A 6,784-nucleotide genomic window follows, 5' to 3' on the forward strand; every position below is an offset into this window, starting at 1 on the left:
GTAGTTCACTACTCAAGTCATCAACTAAGGTACTTGATATCCCTTGATTTTGGCTAGTGTATGTATTTGTAAATTCAATTAAAAGTTTTGATATGTGTATATCATGTTCCATGTTAGAGGCATGGGATATCATGTTTACATCTATGAAATGTTGACTACATGTTCATCTCAATGGTTTACTTAGATTTCATGTCTTGTATCTGTATCAGTTCTTAGTAGAACTTTTTTTTAACAATGGAGAAGGATGGATAAGCCAAAAAGGAATCACGGGTGGCTATGATTCTGTTTTCCATCAGATCTATAGTCATATTGTAAAAATCATACCTTGAGCTATAGAACTCAAACGGACCCCAAACTAGTTCCCAAAGTTCACAAATTGAGTTGGCTAACTTTCTTAAGCAGGCCAACCTCACTGGTAAGGACTTTATCTATGTACAAGAATGGAATCTTTGCTGTTAGGTCTGATCCGGGTCTGTTCTGATATGTCATTTTGTTTTCATCATTTATAAGGCTTGGAAAAGGATCCAGAGTGATTCCAAGTTTCTATATGTTCCTGATATTATGAATTTAAGATCTGGAGCAGATGGGGTGTTATTTCCAATTATAAATTGGTTAGAATTGATCCAGACTCCAGATCAGTGGGCAGTCACCAGCTTTTACTAGTGTTGTGATTGTCCACAATGTGAATTTTATATCTGGAGCTTGGGAAATGCTTTTCATTCAATTCCAACTCTGAGACTTTCATTTGTATGTCGTTTACATCTCTGAATTTTGGTATGGACGAATTCTACTCACAAGTTGGGTAGAATTGGCCAACCTCACTTGACTGTCTTGTTGGAGATAGAAGTGATACACCTTTTTGTAAAATTCATATTTAATTCATCCTTTGGAGTTAGAAGGAGTTCTTTATAGTTCTGGAATCCTGAACAATCACAGTTTCCTATAAAATTTAGTTAAAGCTATGTTTCTGTTTTAGATTTTGGAGTAAATCCGTTTTAAACAGTAGGTCTGTTTTAGAGACCTTGCTGTGATTACTCTTTTCTCAACTCATAGCTTCATTACTTCTCCTTTCTAACCTTTACTCCTTCTAAGATGGGTTTTAAAAGTTTAAAATTTTTGCAAGTGTGCTACTGAAAATGAAGATATACCCAATTGTGCTAGTGAAAATGAAGAGCTTGTTCAGGTATCTCAATTTCCAGACATACCCTTTTGGGTTTTTCACTTTCCTGAAATACCCTTTTTGACCTTTTACAATTTCCAAAAATACCCTTCTTGGTGCCTGGGAGTTACAGTGTTACCAGTTGCAGTTGTAATATATATATATATATATATATATATATATATATATATATATATATATATATGTTGCAGGACAATGGTGAACAGTCAAGATTCGTATGCACAACCAGTTGCAGTTGCAGCCACACATGGTGTGGTGGATGTGTACCAAGCATACGGTGGGGCTGCAAGCGGACAAACCCTTCCTGTTCAGGTTACTTATGTTGAAAACTATGGTACCCAGCAAGATCCCTACTCTTCTGCACACACATCATACCACACACATCATAATCAAAAAGTTTATAACATCAATTCCGATAATATACTATATTCACTATTGTTATTGTAGCCCTTCAGGTTTTGTTTAAGAATCTAAATGTTGATTTGAAGGAAGTAAGCCCATCATCCCTTCTTATGGACAAAGTGAGAGAAGTTGAAGGAAGCCCTGATTTTTCCAACAAGATGTCGGGTCAACTCAACAACCATCAATGGTTGGAGAAGTTAAAAAAACAAAGTATTATCTTATTGATTAGCGATTACTGGTGTTGAGCTTTAAGCAATTTCAGGCCCTCTATTTATTAATCTTTTATAAGCTAGATTGTTGTTTTCTTTCCTTTTTATAAGTTGAATTGTGGCTAGAAATTATAGTCATCTATTCAAAGAAGGTGTTGGAACATGAGTTCAAATTGATGACCCTTTTACATATAAATTTGATTAACAGATTGTACAATGAAATGCAAAGAATAATTATGGGAAGGAGGTTAAGTATTAATCTCATGAATGCTGCAAACGTATTTGTTTCTCTCAATTCACCTTTTGAAGGACCTGGCACGTGTCTATATTACAGAACCTGTAAGTTTTTTTTCCTTTCTTTTATGGGTAAACTACAGGAAATAACCTCCTACTTTATTACTCTGTATAGGATGTATATGTAACAATTCTTTACACATGATATCAAACAGGAAAATGAGGTAGCTAACTAAACTAACTACTTCAATTTTCATATACTTCAATAAAAAAATAAAATATATTATGTTTGTTAATGATTTTGTATTGCAGGTACCTTTTCAACACTTTGCTGAGAAAATTGGTGGCTATCTTTTGAATAGGAGGAGTTAGTAGGTATTTAGACATGCATACCAAAGATAACATTTTGTACAGAGAGTTCTTGGCACATAGTAAGCTAGATAATGCAATTGTATATAAATGAGTTCATTTTTTTATAACATTTACTCACTACAGGAATAGTTATTTGTATTTGACATATTAGTGAAATGAATTATCTTTGTTATTTATGGTATTTTATTTTGTATTATGAGATTTTTAATGTATTATTTAATTTGAAAATTAGTAAATCTATAAATAATATTTTTTTTAAACATTTAAAATTATGATACGCAAAAATGTGTGTCATCTTCATTTATGACATGGCCTTTCTTGACAGTGGCTTTCTTGATACGCATTGCGTGTCATTAACACGCGCATCGTAAGGTTACGACACGTGAATGCGTATCGTCTTCCTTTATGACAGGGCCTTCCTTGATACGCATTGCGTGTCGTAAACGCGCGTCGTAAATGCGCGTCGTAAATGAGCGTCGTAAATGCGCGTCGTCTATAGACGACGCGCAAAAGCGCGTCGTCTTTCTTTATGACAGGGTCTTCCTTGACGCGCATTTGCGCGTCGTCTGAGCCTTTTACGATGCGCAATGAGCGTCGTAAAAGACTGTTTTTCTAGTAGTGAACATACCATCGGAAACCCCACTGTTCCAAACCCGATCTACCTCAAATCTAGAAATAGTGCCCTGCCACACACTTTGACTCCAGCTCATCGATCCTCCTCCCAAAACATGAATGATCATAAAAGCACAGACCTCATTCTCATTGTCGATACACTATGTAGACCACGAGGGCCACTACCCCGATATACTCCTTTAACCACCAAAAATTACTAATAAATGTACCTTTACCTCAACAAGGCACTTCTTTGCTCTCATCCGTCTTAGTCCTACTAATGACTCCCTCTCTTGGCATAAGAATACCTCGCAGCCAACATATTGCCCCAATATTTGGTGATAAGGTCACCACACTCGCTACTCCACGGGGTTTACCTTCAACTCTAACCAGAAGCTCCATATCTCTCCTGCTTCCCGCAGAACACTGAAATAGCACCGCTCAGGTCACAGAAAGTGACATCTCCACTATCGGCTGGTCACTCAGCCCAGACCGTATTCTCCCATAACGCACCATCCTTACTCATCCCTGAGTCTTGCGACTCTGGCTAGCATCTCACAAACAATTCCTCGAAGCTAACTCAATTTCCCTTTCAAGGGATGCTTCACTAAAACTCGTCCAACATGGCCCTCTGGCCCCATACTCTTTCACATCCGATCTCAGTCTAGACAATCACCATAGAATAACCGGTAAAACCATAAGCATTAACCGCTATGTATCCTGGTACTCAAACCATGTGACCACCTCTCGAGCTGCTATGAATCATGGTACCCGAACCATGTTATCTCCTCTTAATCTTCTATGAATCATGGTACTCGAACCATGTTCTCTCTTCTCAATCCACCTCAAATCATGATACTCGAACCATGACATCACCTCTCGATCTGCTACAAATCATGGTACTCGAACATTGACATCACCTCTCGATCTGCTACAAATCATGGTACTCGAACATTGACATCACCTCTCGATCTGCTACAAATCATGGTACTCGAACCATGACATCATCTCTCGATCTGCTACTTACATTCTCCGGAATACTCCCTGCATCGAGTATGGGTCCTCTGCTTTCAGTAGTACGGGCCCATACTACCTACCACATTTACCCATACTCTCTACACGGACCATCTCAGAGTGCCTATGTAGCTGCTCAGCCTTCTCAATCACCAATTCCCGACACACGTGTTCGCTTCCCAGCGAAATGCTCTACTCTGTCAGCGTACTCATTTAACTAAGGTCACTTCCTAGGTTCTCACACTTCTCCACCCTCAACTGTTGAGAAACTCCTTATGGTGCCAGTCATTTACCTCCTGAATATCGTCACATTCACTTGGTAGCTGACTCCCACCATCGGGAGTTCCACAAAGCACGAAGCAAAGAGCATTCGGGCATCGAATAAACATGCAAAACTCACTCTAGGTGATAACTCCACTTGCTTTACTCATACTCAAAAGATATCACCGAACTCAGCAACTCTACCCTTCACGGGTAGCTAACTACTCTTTCGGTAGGCCCCACCAATGCTCATCTAGGTATCCCTCCTAGGTTACTCCTCTAATCAAATCCATTTCTAAAAGGATTCCTGCTAGATACTCTTACTCAACACATACTCGAAAGCACATCACAGATAACAACAAAAGGCGGGATAACATAATACTCAATGAAGTAAATGATGGGTTTTGGTCATAAGACATCCTATGTGCTCATACAAACCCTAATGCTTGGATCTAGGTTTCTCTATTGCACATGCTTTGAATCCAAGACTATAAACCCTAATACTAGCATACAAGTAAAAATATTAGATATTAGAATAAGTTTATAATGTTACCTTGATTGTTATGTAGCAATAACAATCCCAATTCCTCCTTGAATTGACTTTGGAAGGCTTAGAGTCACAAGTGTCACTCCTCTAATGGTTCACAAACACCATAAGCAAGAAGATGAAGAGGAGAGAGGTTAGAGGCTGCCCAAAAAACGTGTGAAACCCTAGAAGGTTGCTTGTCCACGTTTTTGAGGCATAAGGGGTCTTTATATAGTGAGGCTATTAGGGTTATCTAACAAGGAAACCCTAATTTGGTTGCTTAAGCCCTAAGCAACCCATGGAGCCCTTTTCTTAATGCCTTGGACGACTTCATATGGGCTTCCCCATTAGAATTCGTCCACCTTATAATAAAAGGCAATCCATGGCCCTAATTGCAATTATCTTATAATTACAATTCCAGTCCCTTAAGTTTAATTAATCTCTTTTAGTCACAAAACTAATTACCAATTAATTATTGACTAATATTAATTAAACAATATGATTTCTCCTTTAATATATTATTCTCATAATATATTGATAAATCATATTTAATCCTTTCTCTCCATAATTCATCCTATCAAGTTGCTTTGGTGAAGGCAACCTAAAAGGACCATGCACCATCGGGTCAAGTACATACCAAAATAGTTATGGACTTAGACACTAATCCAACAGTCTCCCACTTGGATAAGTCTAACAACTATTCTGCGTATGACTTCAGATCCCGATCTGCAATCGTAGCTTTCCAAAGCCGCTGTCAACTCTGATCATATCAAATACGCATGTCCTTAGATAAGGGATCATATATTCCTCTATTCTAGATATCATATGAGATATGATTTCAAATCATTCTCTTTGTACTATATCTTGATTTCCGATTTATGACGACTGACTAATTGAACAAATCAAATTAGCCCTAGCTCGGCCGAGCATTTACGTTTATCATCACTAAACCATCGAGGGGCCCAAAGATATCGCTTTTATCCTACTTTGAATAAAAGGAATGGATAAACTTTTATACAATGCTTGCTTGCACTCACTAACCAAATCACACACAACAATATGTTTTATAACACCAAGTTACTAGTGCGTTTAAATATTATCATGAACGTTGCAGCAAACATTTGCTTATGTCTAATACTTTTCTAGACAATCCACACACCAATTCACGACAGTCTTCACTCATATCTACTTCCAACATATGAACGACTGCGGCCCGTTCGAATAATTCGATTATCCTTAATAAACTCAATTATTTTGGAAGTCAAAACATGCAAAGTGAAACACAAGAATAATACTAATCCCATATGGCCTCAAACCTTTGAGTATAAATAAAACACCTTTAATTTATCACCATATCGATTACTCATTATTTGTCGTTTCGGTTAATCAACTTCTTACTTGAATTCCAACACTTGTCCCATGCTCCTAGCATGCACACAATGTTTACCTATGGTTCTTACTTTGTGAAATAGATCTCATTGAATACATTTCCAATCCTTCTCATTTCACAACTCCAAATCCATTTTTCATAATTCAAAGAATATCAAATTCTTGCTACTTATAGAATATGCTAGATTCTAACATTCTATGCAACTATCCTTTCGTAATGTTACTGCACCAAAGTCACAAAGACTATTGCCAATGATATTACAAAGTCCTCTATCGGAGATTGTTACAAGACAATTCCATAGACGTGATGTCTCTCACTCAAAGTACATTCTTTGAACATCTTTTTGCATAGAAGTTTCTAATCTAGTCATAGATATCTCAATATTCAATTCCCAATATGGACACACTTCCATATGTTCCATATGACAACTCATTCTTAATAGAATCTTATCTATTCGTAATGATGTCGATACGGTCCATCCAATATGGAAACATTTCCATATTTTCCAATACTATACTTCCAACTACTCACAAGCGACCAATCCTCGTCGAACTTTGGGTTGTCCTTTGATAGTTGTTTAATTG

General features: G+C 37.4%; 1 long non-coding RNA gene across 1 annotated transcript; it reads left to right on the forward strand.

Annotated features, from left to right (window-relative positions):
- The first annotated feature begins 1,917 nt into the window (after positions 1-1,917).
- Positions 1,918-2,449, forward strand: LOC145065733 (uncharacterized). The gene is made up of 3 exons (XR_013688522.1): positions 1,918-2,130; positions 2,201-2,249; positions 2,338-2,449. It is a non-coding gene; the product is annotated as an uncharacterized LOC145065733 (long non-coding RNA).
- The last annotated feature ends 4,335 nt before the right edge of the window (positions 2,450-6,784 follow it).

This window comes from Lactuca serriola, chromosome 8, assembly GCF_051521515.1.
Source record: "Lactuca serriola cultivar US96UC23 chromosome 8, Lser_US96UC23_V15, whole genome shotgun sequence".
NCBI lineage: Eukaryota > Viridiplantae > Streptophyta > Magnoliopsida > Asterales > Asteraceae > Lactuca > Lactuca serriola.